The sequence below is a fragment of the Sciurus carolinensis genome, chromosome 10 (assembly GCF_902686445.1).
Source record: "Sciurus carolinensis chromosome 10, mSciCar1.2, whole genome shotgun sequence".
In the NCBI taxonomy this organism is placed as follows: Eukaryota; Metazoa; Chordata; class Mammalia; order Rodentia; family Sciuridae; genus Sciurus; species Sciurus carolinensis.
This window is the reverse complement of record NC_062222.1, coordinates 95,868,976-95,887,795: the sequence shown is the minus strand read 5'-3', so window position 1 is coordinate 95,887,795 and position 18,820 is coordinate 95,868,976.

Sequence of the window (18,820 nt, the reverse complement as noted above, 5' to 3'; positions counted from 1 at the left end):
AAACTTGGGAGTTCTATTAACAAAAGGAAGAATAGGAGAATAGATACTATTTTAGACAGCTTTTTTTGTTTGTTTTTTTGTTTGATTCTGGGAATTGAACCCAAGGGTGCTTAAACACTGAGCCACATCCCCAGCCCTTTTTATATATCATTTAGAGGCAAGGTCTTGCTAAATTGCTTAGGGTCTCACTAAGTTGCTGAGGCTGACTTTGAACTTGTGATCCTCCTGCCTCAGCCTCCTAAGCCACTGGTGTTACAGGTGTGAGCCATCAACTTTTTTTTTACCACTATGACCAAAAGAACTGACAAGAACAATTACAGGAGAAAAAATGTATTTTAGGGGTTCATGGTTTCAGAGTTCTAAGTTCATAGAAGGCCGGCTCCATTCCTTGGGCTTGAGGTGAGGCAGAACATCCTGGTGGAAGTGTGTGGTAGAGAGAAGCAGCTGGAAACTTGGCAGAGGAAAGCAGAGAGAGAAAGAGAGAGATAGACTAAGTTCAGCTCACCAAATGTGTACCTCAAAGGCAGGTCCCCAGTGACCCACCTCCTCCAGTCATACCCTACCTGCTTACAACTGCCACCCAGTTAAACCCTATCGGGTTCTCATAACCCAATTGTTTCACCTCTAAGATTTCTTGCATTGTATCTCACATTCACTGCATCTCACCTGAGCTTTGGGGGAATACCTCACATCTAAACCATAACAAATACTGAAGACAAATAGTCTCTACCACAGGAATAACAATCCTTGAAACATAGTAAAGTGTTTACTTTTGCTTCTAGTCTCTGTCTCTCTTTACCAGTGGGTTTTATTCTATCTTCCTACAGAGCACAGAGCAAGAGATAGGGCTATCAACAGCTCTGGGTTTACATTTCCCCAGCCTCAAATCTACTTTCCCCATCAAGTAGGTACAATTCTTTTTTTTTTGTTGACCTTATGTATTACTCCAGCAAGGTCATGACTAGAGAGGAAGCAGGAACTAGGTAATGGTAATATTAACTTAAGACATATTTATTAGGTGTGTATATGCCAGGCATTCTAGATCAGAGCCAAATCTTGTCTGCAAATAAAGTTTATTGGAACACAGTTACACCCATTTTTAGACATATGATCTGTGACTTCTTTTGTGATACAGTGGTAAGATTGAATAGTTGTGATAGGAACAGCATGTTCACTGGGCATGGTGGTACACACCTGTCATCTTAGTGAGACTGAGACAGGAACATCACATGTTCAAGTCCAGTCTGGGCTAAGTAGCGAGACCCTGTTTTATAATAAAAAATAGGAAAAATGTGGCTGAGGGTATAGCTGGTGGTAGAGCATCCCTGGGTTAAATCTCTAGTAATGCGCGTGCACACACACACAATACACCATATTCTTGAAGCCCAACATGTTTATTCCTGACCTTTTACTGAAAAAGCATGACAACTTTTGTTCTAGATGTTAGATATGCAAGTATCAAGATGTACAATGTCTCCTTCCTTGAGAAGCAAGTGTATGTGGGACTTGTCTTCTGAGATCCAGTTTTCTTGATGATTTCTATCTCTTCCCAGGGTGTCAGGCAGAGAAAATAATCTGCCTAGTTATTTTTCTAAATGGGTTTAAGATTCCTTTGGAATAGCCCCACACAATGTGGCAAGTCCATAGAAGGAGGATCACACCATCTCAACTTCAGTTCAATGTTTTTATGAATTTATGGAAGATATTTTACAAACATCAAAATGACCTTCATAGCTTTGTCTGTGACTTGTACTTGGCTCCTGGTCCTCTTGGGCCATGGACAACTCAAGCTATCATTTTGTTATGCTATTTGTTCATATTGCTGTTTTTTTTTTTTTGATCCTTACCATTTTCTATATGACTTGCTCCATTTTTTCTTCGTTTATTTTCTCATGTATTTGCATTATTTAGAAAACAAATGTGTCCCCTCTAGCTGAAACAATAGTATCCTTTTTTCTCAATGAAATATCCCCATCCATTCTGTTTTTGTCCATTTTTTTTTCTTAAAATTTTATGGATATGAATTCAGAATGTTGAAATTCTTTCAGTTAGATTGAGGTTACTCATTACAGGTCCCACTCAATCAGCAAAGTAATACAGTACATTAGTTTAATACTCATGCATCCTTTGCTGCAGAATGACACCCCACCAACGTCTGGTTATAAGCATCAAGATTAGAGCCTTTCTGTAACGCAGCCATGGGGAGTTAAGAACTTGTCTTCCTAGAAATATGCTGCCATCAGTAGGTGCATAATTAATATAATGGGAAGTAATGAAGTAGGGGGTAAAGGTATGAGAACCTGATGGCAGGAGAAATTTATGATGGGGAGAACTTTATAATGAGAACATAGCATACAATAGTAAATTTATCAAAAGGTCAGAATTGGAATCTATCAAGTATTGTGCATGTTCATTGACTCCATCTTCAGCCCAATCAGGACTGAGAGGCCTTCTGTGGCCTCATTTAGTTTATTAACTGTGAGCTTCTGATTCTTGACTTTGTGCTTGTCTGGGGTGTGTACTAGTCTCTTCCTTTTTTCCCCTCACTTCTTCCCTTCCTTCTTTGCTTTCTTCATTCTGTAAAAATTATGGACTATTTACTACGTGACAGATTCTGAGTAAGATGCTGGGAATTCAACTGGACAACAGAGACATGGTCCTTATCCTCAGAGAGTTTATCATCTCGCAAGAAAAACAGATAAGGAAAAAGATGATTATTGGAGGATACTGTTGAAGCATGTGGGGAGGGAACCTCAGCCAGGAATAAATAGATTTTTTTTCCCCAAGTTAAAATGCATTGGTAATGATCTAATCTCTTTTTCATTAATGTAAATTTGTTACTTCAGTTTTTTTCTGTAAATGACAATGAACTTTCTAAATGATTAGGTAAATAATTAGTAGCATCACTAGGTGGTGGGGTACAACTGTAATTCCAGCAGCTCGGAAGGTTGAGGCAGGAGGATGGCATGTTCAAAGACAGCCTCAGTAACCTAGTGAGGAACTGAGCAACTCAGTAAGACCCTGTCTCTAAATAAAATATGTTTATATATGGGCTGGAGATGTGGCTCAATGGTTAAGGGCCCCTGGGTTCAACCTCGGGTACAAAAAACAAACAATAACAACAAGAAAAAACACTAGGAGCATCAAAAAACTATAATATGTTAGGGAGAATGTATGATCATGGTCTAAAATCATTAGATTGGTGACTTGACACTGCTAACTACAGATCAAAACAGTTTCTTTTATTAAGGCAACACTGGTTAGCTTTTTGTTATCGTATATAATAAACTTGCATTTCTTTAAAATGTTTGTAGTTCAATATTGTTATTAGTCTTCCTGAAGATGCTCTTGAGCTTTGGCAGTTATAATAGAGAGATGTTTCTTTTACTCCCCGGTGGGATCACTAGAGATGAGGTAGACTAGTAAGTGTGTCACACAGTGTGGATAGGTTCCTAGAAATTGTTGTCACCCTGATTATTTACACCTAAGCCAAGGTGACAGCAGTTCACAGCAATAACAATGGCGGCAGTGATGGTAATAGCTAATACTCATTGTGCCAAGGCCCAAGAGCTTGGCATGGACTAACTCTTCAACTGTCGCAGCAGCTCTACCATGGTATAGGTGGGCTTACTGAGACCCAGCATGGGTCAGTGACTGAGCTGGGAGATTCCAACCAAGACTCTGGATACTCACTGGTATCTTCTATGCTCTCCAGACTTTCATTGCCATTTATCACAGAGCAGTTCTGTGGTGTTGAGACAAGAAGGAAGTCCTAGGAATTAGATTACTTGAGTTCTAATACCAGTTCTCCATTAACAAGTCTTTGCCTTGGTTTGCATAAGACAATTGGGGAAATGGGTTATATTGCTATTCACAAAGTATGTCCCTAGATATGTTCTTCAGAAAAGGGTGCATAGTTGAATAAGTCTAAGAAATGCTGAAAAATATATTCCTCTCTTAGAAAATGTTCAAAAGAAAGTCCTGAAGTAAAGGCAACTGTCTAATCTTGATTGCTATTTCTAAAAATTTGACCAATGGCTGTCCTACAGAGAAGAATGGAAGACATAACACATTTTAACACTCTATATAACTAGTTTGTTATAATTTTAGGAACTCTGAGCCACACAATCTTTAATGTTTTTCAATCTCAAAATTCCTATGACAATAAATGTTAATCACACACACACACATATATGTGTTTGCCAATCTATTTGTATTGACCTCCAACATTGACCCCAAATTGAGAATTCAATGAACCTACACCATGTGTAATGCTATGGGTGGAAAGTATTCTTTACATCCTTCGTAAACACATCCCAGTCGTACCAAATTTACATTTTAAGGCCCTTCCAGCTGGTTTTCTGGAGTGTATTACTTACATTCCCCATCAAGCTAAAGTAAAACCTGCCTGAGCCAGAGCTTATTAGAACCGTTTAATGACAATAATTTTCTGTTGAAGTTAACTGAATTACAGTTTTACTTGCAAATGGGTGTACATTGTAACATCACCGAAGTCTTGGTGTTAATAATAGAAAGTGTTGTTCACAATGTTTGTTTCACCATTCTTTTCTGCAAAGATCTGCCCCTGGAACAACATTCTTTGCTTTTGTTTCTAGTTGTTTCAGGAGTTAAAATTAAAGCTAACATGTAAACTTAATGTTCCTGGGTATTTGTGAAAACACATACAGAGAGGGCTTTCCTGGTTTCATTATACAGTCATAATTGAATGCCTTAAGTGCATCAAGAATTGTTTTTAGAGCAAGTACACTGAAGCCCCTTTATAACACGGGAATCAAGGGTCTTTAGAACCTATGCCAACTTCCCCCACAGTTGAAAAGTTAGAAATTAGAGTTGGCAGGGTACTTCTCCATAAGCATTTAACTTGGTGAAATTTAACTTATGCAACTTATTATCCTAAGTTTTACCCACAATCAAGAAGTAAGAAATTAGACTTGCTAAGTGACAAGATGTCTTCCTGCAAAATTGAACAAATGGCCAATTTGACAAAGTGTCACTGTGATATGATAGGTTAGCTAAGACCGTAAGAAACGAGATCCTCCATAGGGTGAATGAATTCAGCTGGGAAGAAAAGGGGAGAAATACCTTGTGCAGAAACACTAAACTTTCTCTCCTAAAAGAAATTTTATGGTTCTAGCCAACATTGAAAAGAGACTTAATGGGGTAAGTTGGCTTCTTTTATGAAATATTCTGGCTGACACTTCTTCCAATCGTCTGTCAAAATTGCGACTGCTAGTGGTTTAAATTCTTTTTTTTTTTTTTTTTTCAGTATCAGAGATTGAACCCAGGAGTGCTTAGCCACCAAGTCACATCCCCAGTCATTTTTCTTTTTTGTGTTTTGAGATGGGGCTCCCTTAAGTAGCTGAGGCTGGCTTTAACCTTGTAATCCTCCTTCCTCAGCCTCCTGAGCCACTGAGATTACAGGTGTGCATCCCCATGACCAACTTAAATTGAAATTCTTGACAGACAGTTCACCAAGTGTCTTCTCTCTCTTTGTTAAAGACCAAGTGCAGAACTTTGGCTGACCCAGGGGCCCTGTCCCTTTCAGGAAATCCCTTTCACTCACTGCAAGATCTGCCCCAGTGGTGATATTTGGTCTTATGGAGGCTGATATATTAAATTGATCTGAGAAAGATGAGTCACTTGTTAAATATAATCTGAAAGTGATGAGGAGCATGGACATCTGATGCTCAGCCACTATTAAGGGCATTCTTTTCTGTGCTGGTGCAAATAATTAGAGCGTCATCTTCTAGTTCTATCATTGTGTAGTGGCAATTGTGTTGGTATATGTATATACATAGGCCCTTAGCTTCTGTGTTCTCATTTATCAAATAGGGATTATGAAAGTATCCCCCTGGCAGAGATGTTGTAAGAATCAAAAAAAGCAGTAAACATGAGGCACTGGGCATACTACTATCAATCAGAAATGTTAGGTGTGATTGTCAGCAGATGCAGATTCAGATGGTTTTCATGGAATTTGTTAATTCAGGGAAGAATATCCAGCTGGTTCATCAGTAGAGCCTTTGTGGGCACTTGGAAAGAAATACCAAATTGTTTCCTCAAAGCTAAGGCCAATACAATTGTTGAAATTACAGCAGCAGCAATTCTCTTCATGGTTATAATGCTACATTGCACCTAGATTCTTAAATATATCTTTTAGTTCTGCTTATTATGGCCTAAGAACATCAGGAAGAGGAAGAAGAATCAGCATGAGGTTGATGGTCGAGTGACAACTGTAATTTTCCATATAACAGAATCTTTGCTAGTATAACAGCTACCTTCTGGTTATGCAAAAGTTTAATGAAATATAGGCACAAAGTGGTGTTTTCTATCTAACAAAGAACAAGTGTAGTTGCAGAGTTTAGCATGTTGAGTTATTCTTTCCAAAATCAACCACCTAAGGACCAAGGAATAAGATTTAAAGCAGAATTTCTATGCATTCTTTTTTGAGTGAACAAAACAGTTTGTATAGCTAAACTGGGTAGTTACAGTGTAATTTGGTAATGTTTCTATTTGTTGAAGAAATGCCGAATATTTGCAGGAATGGCAAGAAGCAAAACATCGTCCTCATCTGTATGCAACGTAGTCATAACATAAAATTATGAGCTCAGAGATATGATTTCTGAAAAGATTGAATTAACATTGTGAAAATTAGAGCCCCCTCATTTGCATAAACCTGGGGAATGCCGTTGCATGACAAAGCTAGTAATTTATTTGGTAGTATAGGAGAGGAAGTTGCCCAGCTACCCAGTGGAAATCAGCTGTGGGAGTCTGCTCTATATAGAAGGGTCTGGAAATCAGTGTAGTTCAGATATTGCTCCCAGCTCAAAGCTCACCAGAAATAAAAAGGAGGAGCCATGGAAACGCTAATTGAAAAATGACGAGAGTTCTAACATGTACCTATTTGTAGTGAAAATCCCTGTGGGAGAGAAGAATATAATTATCTGATCAACACAAACACTAGTAGCCATCTTAGCTGACGGTAGTTTCCCCCTGGTGACCTCTGATTCCCTAAGCCTTCGAGGAGGAGTATCCAACCTGGAAGGAATCAAAACTTTATCTAGAAACAAGATATTACTGGGATCACATGATCATTTCATATCCAGAAAGTCTTGACTGGAAAAAAGAAATCACTGACATTTACAGAGTCACCACGCTGGTCTCTCTTCTGATATGGCTGATACCTTACACTCAGGAGTAAGATCTTTCCTGTGCATTCACTCTTTTGTTGTTGAACTAATGCATATTGACTGTGAAGGGCATTGGAATACAGGAGTAGTCATGGGTATGGGAGAAAAATATAAAATGGCAGTCACAATGCGACTTTGAAAGGATGGGGGTAAAATGAAATGAACGCATCACAAAGGAACATAAATGTTCTGCTCTATGTTTAAGACAGGGCTGAGATGCATTATACATAAGGGATAATATATCAATGCGTGGCAAGAGGAGTGTCTTTAGATATATGAATCAGAGTTCTCCTGAGAAATAGATCAATAGGAAATATAGATAGATGGATCAATAAAAGGAAATTTATTATGAGAATTTCTCTTGTGATTATGGAAGCTAAGAAGTTCCTATTATACCATCTACACACTGGAAAAGCAGGAAAACTGGAGGTTTAACTCAGGCCAAGACTGAAGGCCTGTGAACCAGAAGCTCCAATATCTGAGGGTGGAAAAAGATGCATATTTCAGTTCAAGAAGAGAAAGCAAATGATCCCTTTCTTCTTTTTGTTCCATGTAGAAGGGCTTTCAATGGATTGGCTAATGCTCACTCACCTGGGGAGGGAGATCTTACATGGAACAAAAAGATCTGACTCAAGTGCTAATCTCTTCTGGAGATACTGTCATGGGCAGATAAACAACGGCTTACTAACTCTCTGGACATCCTTAGTCCAATCAAGTTGACACCTAGAGCTAAGCATTACAGATGGTGGTATCTGAAAAACCAGAAGAGGGAAAAGGACTGGGAGTGAAAAACGCTGAGGTCAAAAGGGACTCTATTTTCTATGTGCTGAGATGATGGTTTCTGCTTCACCTGGGTCTATACTGAAACTTCTCACATCTGGTGAATTACATTTTCCCCACAGATTCCTTTTAGTGCCCAGAGACCTGGGTCAATCTGTGTAACATTCCTTAAAACAAAAGTTAAAAATTGAATTCAATAATTAAAGTAGGTAAAAATTTCTCTTCCTTTCATCCAAACAATTCTCCCTTATTAAAGTCAACAATTTAACAAGTAAACACTGAAACAGAGTGGCATAAAACATATATGGATTCTGAAAATCATATAGAATGGAAGTGGAAATGACTAACTTGTTCACCATATACCAAGTAAAATGGATTATTGGGTTCTAAATCTCTGAATAATTCATAGACCCACATTTTTATGGAGTATGCAATTTATACCAAAGACAATGTGCTGGAAAAGGATAGAATGCTATAGAAGCAAGGAGGATAGGGGAATGAATTTTATCTGGAGGAAGGGACAAGAGGGCAAACTCTACACAGAAGGGGGCATTAAAACTGACAATTGGATATGATTCTGTTCATGAGAGAGAAAAGAAGTGAAAGAGGTCCAGGTGAAGGTCTAGAAGGTCCAAGGAGAGATAGAAGGTTGAGAGTAAATAGCAACAATGTCTTGTGAACATTCATGTCCCATGCAGAAATGGGTGTGGCTAGAACAGAGTATGCAAGAATGAAAAGGGGTGAAGGAGGTAGCTAAAAGGTGAGTTGATTTATACCGTCAAAGGCACTGCAAGTAAGCCACGCTGTTGAGTTTGAATTTCACTAGAGCACAGGGTTTTAATCAGCGCAGGAGTGTGATCAGTCTCTGTAGAGGAAAGAGATATCTGAGATGACTAAATCTGGAGAGAGGGTAATAGGTTAAGAAACTTTAGTTATAGTCCAGATAAGAGAACGGGAAGTCAAAGTATGGTGGGAGGAGGAGAAGGGTCTGAGCAACACTTTAGGAGGACATGGCGACTGACTAGATGTGGAAAGTCAGTTAAAAGCAGTGAATCTAAAAAATATCAAAGATTCCGCAGGTGGGCAGGTTGTTAATGGGTAGGAACATAGGTGAAGGAAACAAGGGGTTTGGGGAAATATTGAATTACTGAATTCATGTTTGGACATGATGAATTTTTATGTTTGTGGGATAGAGGCAAGTGTTCAGTAGGCAACTGGAAGGTGAATTTTGAACTTAGAGAAGATCAGAGGTGGTAGAATAGATTTGGGAGTCACGTTCACACTGGACAATTGAGACATGAAAACTAATGAAACCACAGAGAAAGAGTGGGGAGGGACAGAAGTGAATTAGGGCAGCATGCTGAGGAACACCCAGAATTTGCAGGGAGAGCTAAGGAAGAGGAACCAGGGAAGGAGATTCTAAAAGAGGTGAAAACGACAATAGAAAATTCAGAGTAAAAGTAGAATTTTGGAGTAATGTAGTAAAGCATTTCAAGAAGAGGGCATGCTCCATAGTGTCAGAAATTACAAAAAAATTATAAGGATAAAAGCATCTTTTTATTTATTTAAATTTATTTTATTTATTTATTTTTTGTTTTCAACTGTACTTGGCTACCCTGGGCCATGAATAGCTCATATCGTTCCTGTCTGTGAAACAGAAAACAGGTTGGGAAAGTAAAGATATCTTTGTATGCATCAGGAAAATGAGCCCATCTCTGCAGCTGACGGCACTACTTGGAACTTGGCAAGAAGCACTTTTCTCCCCTCCTTGCCTGGGCAACCTTGCATGAGGCATGTGCTGTAAAATCAAACATGATACTGGGTAACCAGGGAAAGGGGAAGTAAATGAAGATTATAGATAGGACAAAGGTCCAAGAGAAGGATATGAAGGAACTGAGGTGTTGCTTAGTATTTATTTAAAATGGTTGTCCTTAGTCCAAGAGTGGTAGTGTTTGATGTGAAGAGAAGAGTTCAACTGACTTGAATTAATGAGGGAGGAAGTTAGTGGAGAGCTTATGAGAGCAAAGGGCAAAGTTATCAAAGATTCTTAGGGGTGAGAGGATTGATTATAAGATCAATGGGAATAGATCAGGAGCAGAAGTTAGGATTTGAAGTAGAGGATGTCTTGAAATGAGACCAGGATTTGGGGTGTCTCATTAAAATATATGTCAAAATCACTCAGGATGATAATAGGCAATTGGATAGAAAAGGCCACTGATTCTTAAGGAATGTGAGGGGGTGATGAAAGGAGATCACTAAAGAGAGTGAAGTTGAAAATAGGGTCACATACCAGATCTCATAGACGTCTGCTGTTGGCTGAAGAAACAACTTTTTTTTTCCTGAATGAGTGGATTCAATGTATAATTCAACACTTCTTTTGGTAACTAAAAATTTGTAATCTGGCTGTTTTGCCTGGCTATGATGAGAAAAACACAACAGATTAGAGAAAGTAGAGGAAACCCGGGATTTAAAAATGACAACAAGGTAAGTGGGAGGTTTCAGGAGAAATTTAATTTTATTAGTTATAATTAGAGGAATAATCTGTCCAAAGGTGAATATTTTTAACTAATATCCCCTAAGTGGTGAAACTGAATGAGAGTCCAGTGCATTACACTTCGGAAGGTATTTCATGTCAACTAAACTTTTGGTCAAAATGTCCCAATAATAAGAAAATCTGGAATTATCCTGAAGTTTACTAGTGGAAAGATTTGACACTTCATCACCATCATCCTCTAACTTGCTGACTTAATACTTGAAAACTTCTAATACCAATTTGCAATTCTTCCTTGATCAGGATCTTTAATCTGGATCTGTGGTTTACTTGGGAGAGCAGAAAACCCTTAGCTTACCTTGTCTTTCAAGAAGACACACACTTAAGCCAAGTGCTGATAAGAGAGGAAAAGAAGAAGTACAACATATCCTTACAACCAAATGAAATATTGTTTGAAATTCTTTGTCTTTCTCTGCTTCTAAATTCTTAAGTGTGTTAAGTATCAATGAGAAAACAACAACCACCAAAGGAGAGTCAAGGACCTTAATTATTCCCTTATTTACTCTAATACTCAGTGACTTAATAGTTAGACATGGTTCTGGTACAAAATTTGGTGTGGTTCTCTATTGTCAAGTATAGCTCCCTTCCTTTGTCCCTGGAGTCGAGGAAATGGATAGACTTAGCTAAATTAGGTGCAGGTTGTGGTTGCATGGTGGGAAGCTGGCACTTCGGAGAGGCAAGGGTCTAGGAGGGTTTAGGCAGAGAGCTGGAGGGAAGTCTTCCCAGGAACACAATCTCTTTCAAAGATGGGCTGATAAAGGACAGTTGCAAGAATAATTGTGAATTTCTTTGTCTTTATTCCATTGTTTTTGACTAAGTAAAAACAGACTAGGTGTAGGTTTTTGCAAAATTTTCATACTTATTATAGGATTATTTAACTTAATAGATTTTAGGATACTAAAGATCCATTCTTTTTTTTTATTGTAAACAAATGGGGTACAACTTATTTCTCTGTTTGTACATGAAATAGAGGTGTACTATTTGTGTAATCATTCATTTACATAGGGTAAGGTTGTTTGATTCTTTCTGTTATTTTTTCCTTCCCCTCCACCCCTCCCACCCCTCTTTTCCCTCTATACAGTCCCTCCTTCCTCCATTCTTGCCTCCCTCCCACCCCCCATTATGTATCATCATCTGCTTATCAGTGAGATCATTCGTCCTCTGTTTTTTTGAGATTGGCTTATCTCACTAAAGATTCATTCTAACTGAACCAAACTTTCCTATTCACAAAAACACTGCACACCTTACTTCTCTGGAATTAAGTCAGTTTAAGGTTAAGGTACTGGGCTGCGGCTATAGCTCGGGCTAGAGCACATGCTTAGCAAGTGTGAGGCCCTGGATTCAATTCTCAGCACTGCATATAAATAAATAAAATCAAGGTCCATTGACAACTAAAAAATGTTTCTTAAAAAAGGTTAAGTTATCCCCTGTCTAAATGGGTGTTTATTAACCAACTTGTAAGTGTACTTACTTCAGTCATCTTGATGGAGGTGATTTCATAAGCGGCTCTTGTCAGAGTGATGCCACAGACTTGACCTCCAAGAATTTGGAGAGGGGAGAGATACAACCATGTAAACTAGGGATATTATTTTTGAACTCTAACATGTTGTATCTGGACATAGTGTGCATGATTGCTCTGCAACCACCATTCATCTGGCAGTGTATTTTCCACATATGAAAACCCTAATGTCCTAGATCTAAGAATTATAATTCGTTCATTCTATTACTCTCTCCTTTCTTAATCTCTCCTTCTCCAATAGTATATGGTCGGGCTGCTGAGAAGCAGGGAGGTATGGTCATTTTTCCTTGAGCTGGGGTGGGGGAAAGTAGCCTCCAGGCTCTGGCAGCCTCTAGGGAGGGACCCCCAAGAAAAAACACACAGACTTTTTCCAGGAGTTTCTCATTCCACTTTCTCCTACCTGTCCTGCACAACCTAGAGACATGCATGCATGTATTGCTGATTTTGATATTACCTTAACACATGCAGTACAATTTTTTATTTGTCTGGAGAGCAGGCATTCATCTTTGTCTTTTCATCACCCACTACAGTGCTTGGTACCAATCAGTGTTTAGTAACTTTGCTGAATTAAATTTAACCCTTTACCCCACCCCTCGAGAAGATGGAGCTGAAGCAGGGATAAATGATGATAAATTTAAATGCTCGTTACGTTCTAGGAGTGTTCCAAATTCCATACATATTGGCTTATATGAGCCTTGCAACTATCCAACTATCCTATGAAGTAGGATTCTATTTTTCCCATCTTACAGATGAGAAACTTGAGGCTAATTAACTTGTACAAAGTCACTCACCTAGTAAGTATTAGTGGTGGTCTGGCTGTAATGATCTGGCTCCAAAGTCCAAGGTCTATACATAATCTACATTGCTCCTCTCAATTTAAAAAGTGTGGATGCAGAAGGTAGTTTTTGGCACTTTTCTACCCTGTATAGGCTATTTGACTGATGTCTCTTTCCTTCTCCTATGTTTATTAAGTTTTTCTTCTTTAGTATATAACTTTCAGTCCATCTTAACCTAAAAAAAACTAAATAAACTTCTCCTAAGCATATCCGTTCTGTAGTTTCATAGGGTCCACCAAGGCAAAAAATTAAAAACAACAAACAACACCCCCACCTAACACACACCCAAATAACCTGTTGCTAGAGCAGATTTTCCTGAACTGAGACCTACAGAAATGTTTCTGATCAGTCTTCATAAAGAGATACTGTGTGAGGCAGCAGACAACTGCTTTGAGGGCATATTGACAGTGACTGACTGCATTGTAGGACAGTTCCTATAGGACTCCTTATTGTGTTTTGAAGTTACAAAGCATTGCTCATTAAAAGCAATTTTAAGGTGGGATAAAAACACTGTGTTCTGCATTTGTAACTCAAACTCAATCTGATCTGAATGCCTAGTTCTTATGTAACTTACCTGGATATGCTGCATAGTACTGAATACCCCAAACATTTATTATTACCAGGTCCTTATGCAGGTCCTTAAATTCCTGGCTTTAATTAATACAGAGATTAACTTGGAGATTCTATTGACTACGTCACACCCTCTATGCAATAAGACTATAGAAGTACATTAGGGAAATGTGACACAGAAATAGGACTTTTCATTTTTTGTAACTTCCAAACTTAAAATAATAACTGAAATCTCCTCCCACCAATTTCTTCTATGTTCCAACATAATACTAAACCCACATTTGTCTGTCTGCCCAAGGGAAAAGGGGATGGAGGTCAAAAGATGGTATTTACTGTGACTGCTTTTAGGACTTACACAAGTAAACTTTATTTTTCTTATTAAGAAGATATGGGTAACTGATATGGCAGTTAATAAAACAATATTTGTAGGAAAAGGAAAGAAGAAATTGCCAGAGAGAGAGGCTCTGGTGTGATTAAAATTTACATATACATATATATTCCTTTTTAATGAAGTATATAATGAGCTGGTGTGATTTAGACATCCAACTGACTTATAGACTCCTGATTATACAAGTCTGGGAATATTTGATTATATTATTACTTTTTTCAAATAGAATAGATATATGTCTGGGAAGAAAATTGTGTAAACACTGCCTAGAAAGGATCACTAAACTTGGTTTTCCTCCCTGACTTGAAGAAAGTGTAGCTTTTACTTGTAAAGGTTTCCCCAACTGAAAGATGAAATAAGCAAAATTCTGAATTGTCCTATCAAATGTGATGAATATGGTAGATTAAGGTGAGTCTAATGGGTGCTTTCCTTAAACTGAAGAGGGAACCTATGTCAACAACTTATTTGGAAGAACAATGTATGGAAACAGACAATTTTATGTCATTTGTTTAGTTAAAAAGGCATCTAGGAAACAGTTCAAAGTCAACACTAAAGAGTGACATGTCAACTCAATGTCATGGTAGTGAAAACCATTATAAAGCAAAAGACTATATGATGAAGAATAGACTGCAGATTTATAATACTTGGGTTTTAACTTTAACTCTAATTCCTGAGTTTGTGAAGTTGGGTAAGTCACTTGACTTCCCTAAGACTGAATTCTTCATATATAAAATAAAGGTGTTGGGATAGATTGTTTCAAACTATCCTTCCCAATCTAAAATCTCAAGCTTGTTAGAAATATGACTGCATGACCAATGTGATCCTACAATTTGTATAATCAGAAAAATGAGAGATTACACTTCATTTATGTATGATCTATCAAAATGTATAAATGCATTCTACTGTCATGTATAACTAATTGGAACAAAAAAAATAAAAAAAATAAAAAAAACTAAGAAAAAAAGATTATCATAACTTCTACTAGTTAAGCAGCTTATACTTCAATATTCAATCTGTAGAAAATAAAAAATTATAATAAATTAGCTTAAAAAGACAAAATTAGGTAAATTATATGCAGTATAAATAAGCTTTAGTGAGTTGGAAACCCATCTCGTATTACCCAGCTAGCAACTCTGCCACCCATATGTTCATAAAAACACTGCGATTGTTTTATTGTCCTCTCTGGCAATGCCAATCATAGTTAGCACTAATTAATGAAATTCCAGGGCGCTGTTTGCCAGGAGGTTCATGCAATGGGTGAAGCAAACTACAGTGGCAAAGTTTCCATCATTTATATTGCTGTGACAATATTGGCTCAAGTTTCAGAAACAGTAATTCCAGCTCCCAGTCCCTGTGAGAACAAATGTAGATTGATTTATGTTCCGAGCCTCTCTAGCATATTGTCAACACTGAGATGGCTGCCAGAGCTCATCCTACAAAGTGCTGACATTTTCTGGGAATCTGCTTGCCTTTACAGATATTCTCTCCAGTAGCTTACATTTGCACACATTGTTGATTTTTTTTTTTTTTCATTTTTTAAATTTTAAGGCCTAAGGCGTGGGCTATTGATGTTAAAATCAGTCTAACATTATTAACCTGGTTGATGACAATACACAATCTTTTGGGGTTAAGTCATGCTTAGGAATGATCATAAATTTTCTTAATTCATATTAGAATTACCTTAAATAGGGTGACTTTTTTTTTTTAGAAAATTTCCCATCCTACCCTGCTGTTTTTTCCTGGCTGTCTTGTCTACCGACTTTCCTGTTAGTGAAGCTCCGTATTCCTGACCCACAATGTCATTGCTGCAAAGGCTAAGTCTTTTAGGCTCTGTGGTTGCTTTCTGGTTCCAGCAATAGTCTTAAGGAGTTACAGATTTAAAAAACAAAATTCTAGAGAAGAAAAGAGTCCAAATATTGCAATTGATTATCATAGCAAAAGACAGACGTAGTTCAATAATGAAACATCTCTATATGAGTTTGACCAAATAAATTGAGTAGTTCCCTCTATTGTGTTGTGGGAAATCAAGGATATCATGTTGGAGATCTCTAGCATAATTACTTTCTTCAAAACAGGCAGTATTTCAGAGCCTCCTCAAGCAGATCATGGAGATAACTATGGATGCAACATGAAGTTTTATGTCCCATGTTTCCAAATGGGAAAACACTTCTTTTTCATTTTTGAAAAATTGATACGTAATTTAGATAAAGTGCAATCTTAAGGTACAGCTTGGTGAATTTTTACAATCTCACTCCCATCTTGATCAAAATAGAGATCATTTCTCACCACCTGCAGAGTTTCCTCCTCCCCTCTCCTAGTCTCCAGGCTAGTCTGGTTTATGTAGGAGGGTAACAGAAATATTTAGTTTTATAATGGGACATTTTCAAAATTAACATTTATAATAAGCATTTTTATTTTTAAAAATTCCCCCAATTTGTTTGTCAGTAAAATTTCTCTCCCTTTAAAAATACCATTTCAGATTTTTTTCTCTGAAAGATAGTGTAGGAAATGACCCCTGAGCACTGTGTGTTTTGTTACCTGTTAGTCCTGGCTGGATGCATTTTTAGAGCTAAGCATTCTTATTGCCCTTTATTTGATTATTGACAGAGAAGTAGAGGATTTATCATTTTTCTTTTCTCAAGTTTTGGGATTCCTGAATGATTACTTATATGCTTGAAAACAGAATAATTTTACCATTTGTCAGTGGAGATTTTTCCAGTTCATGCACAATTTATTTTTATTGGTCAGCCTTTGGAGGGGGACCAAACTTGACCAAATTTCCTTTGGATCTTCATTTTCTTTGCAGTCAGCCACTAAACTTACAGGTTGCACTCAGATGCTGAGGAAGGGTGATGTGAAAGAGCAATGCTGTATTAGTGGGTCTTTGTAGAGGGATTCTGGAATATGCTTGGGGTTCTATTAAAGAATGAGCCACACTGATAGCAGAAACAACTGGTTATTAGGGGCCATGACTAAGACTATTAATGCTGACCCTTCTACTTCCTTCCATTTTCATTGCAGAACTCTTGGCTCTCCATATTGAATTCCGGTCAGAATCAAACCATAGTTTCCCCTACTTATCACCTTGACAGAATTAGTACTGGACTCTTATACCATACTGTCATAGTTTATAAATTCTATTTCCATATTTTATCATTATTTATTATGACAGCTTTATAAAGTAAGTACTAAAAGCCTATTCTTACTTTTTCATTGAAACTGTGATGTAAAGAGATGAAGGGTCTTTCCCCCCAAGGATAGGCCTTTCCTAAATAGCTTGGTTCTCATGTCAGTCTCTGCAGTCAGAACCCTAAGGGCTTTTGAATTTTATTAATGACTCTGAAGCACATATGAGTTATACCCATATATTCAGGAAATAAGGGAAGGCAGGTAAGATGGCATATGATCCTTTTTGGCTGGAAATTCTAATACAGCATTTATAAAATGGGAGTTAAGAACAGTTCTATCCAGGAGAGGTTCTCACCAACTATTCTTCATGTGATTAGTCTTGAATTACACAGTCAGTGATTTCAGAAATAATTTTTCCATCTAAATATTGTTTTAGTTTAGCTCTCACGACACTCCAGGCTAAGAAAAGCTTTTAAGCCAAAAGTTTTTCAAATTGGGTTCCTTTAAGACTTAAGCCTCTCAGAACTGGATTAATGTATCATTGACTATGATAGGTGACTGATATTTATTGAATAATTGAATGATTCTAACTATGGTTAATTGTTATTTCTTACTATCTTCTAGCAAGAATCAGAGCTTTGCTCATTTCCTAATGCCATTAACACTGGAAAAAATGAATAGGTTCATGATTTTATTCCAGTATTATGGATATGATCAGTAACTACAGCTCTTCCGAATTGTTCTGAAATTCTTGGAATAAACAAAGGCCTATGTTGCCAGGAAATGAAGGTGTGATATTCCTTTCATTAGCAGATTAGCAATGTCAATAGATTATTTTAAAATATTAGTTGAAAAAGAAAGAGTGATGCTTCCTTTCTGCTTTCTCAATTTTATAGAAATGTCATAGTTGGTCTTATTTTCTCTCAGCCACTGGGTATTAAGAACTGTAGATGGCAATCCAACCACAAAAATGACAGGGTTTGCTAAATTTAGTAGTGCGTTTTGCTTTTCCTAGCTGCACAAAATTATGTTGCTCTAGGAGGCCAGCATATCAGAAAAAATAATCATAAAAACAAAAGCAAATTTCAAAGAAATGGAAAACAAGATAATTTTTTTTTGCAGCCTTTTCCTTATAAGTTCCACTACATGTAAGTTTACAAAATGCAATTTTGGGCTCATGAGTTAATCAAGAAATACTGTGAAGGCATTTCAAACTATGGAGAGTAGAAAACCTCTGTTGCCATGGAAACAAGATACCATACATGAGAACAGACCCCATCATATAGAAGATTTAATTACAATGAAATGATAAATGAATAAAGGCATTTTCTTAGCCTATTTGTAGCTAAAGTCCATTAGAAGTCCAGTTTCCAAGGAAACCCATGTCTAAAAACAGTAATAAGAAAAATTATGGAATAAGATGAACTGCATTTGGAAAAGATTTTGAAAAGATAAGAGCAGCTCCTTCAGTTAAGAAGAATATTTCTAATTTTCAAGGAATCACACTGGAATGAACTTAGATTTCTTGAGAGAAGCTTGAGCTATCCATAATAACAATAATGTATGCAATTTCTACACAGAATAATAAAGCACTTGTTTGATTGAAAAGTGTTGAAGAATCTAATTTTTAGAATACAATTAGAATGGCATATTTAGACATGTTTTTATTTTGAAGTGCGTTTTGCTATGATTTAAGAGATCAAAGCATGGCCTGGAAATACAACTTGGTTGTGCCAGTAGATCATTTTGATTTCAAATGTTGTGTTCTATTACCAAATTTGCTGCTGATTTATTCATGTGTTTGGACTGAGTCAACAAGAAATAGACAATCTGGAGGGC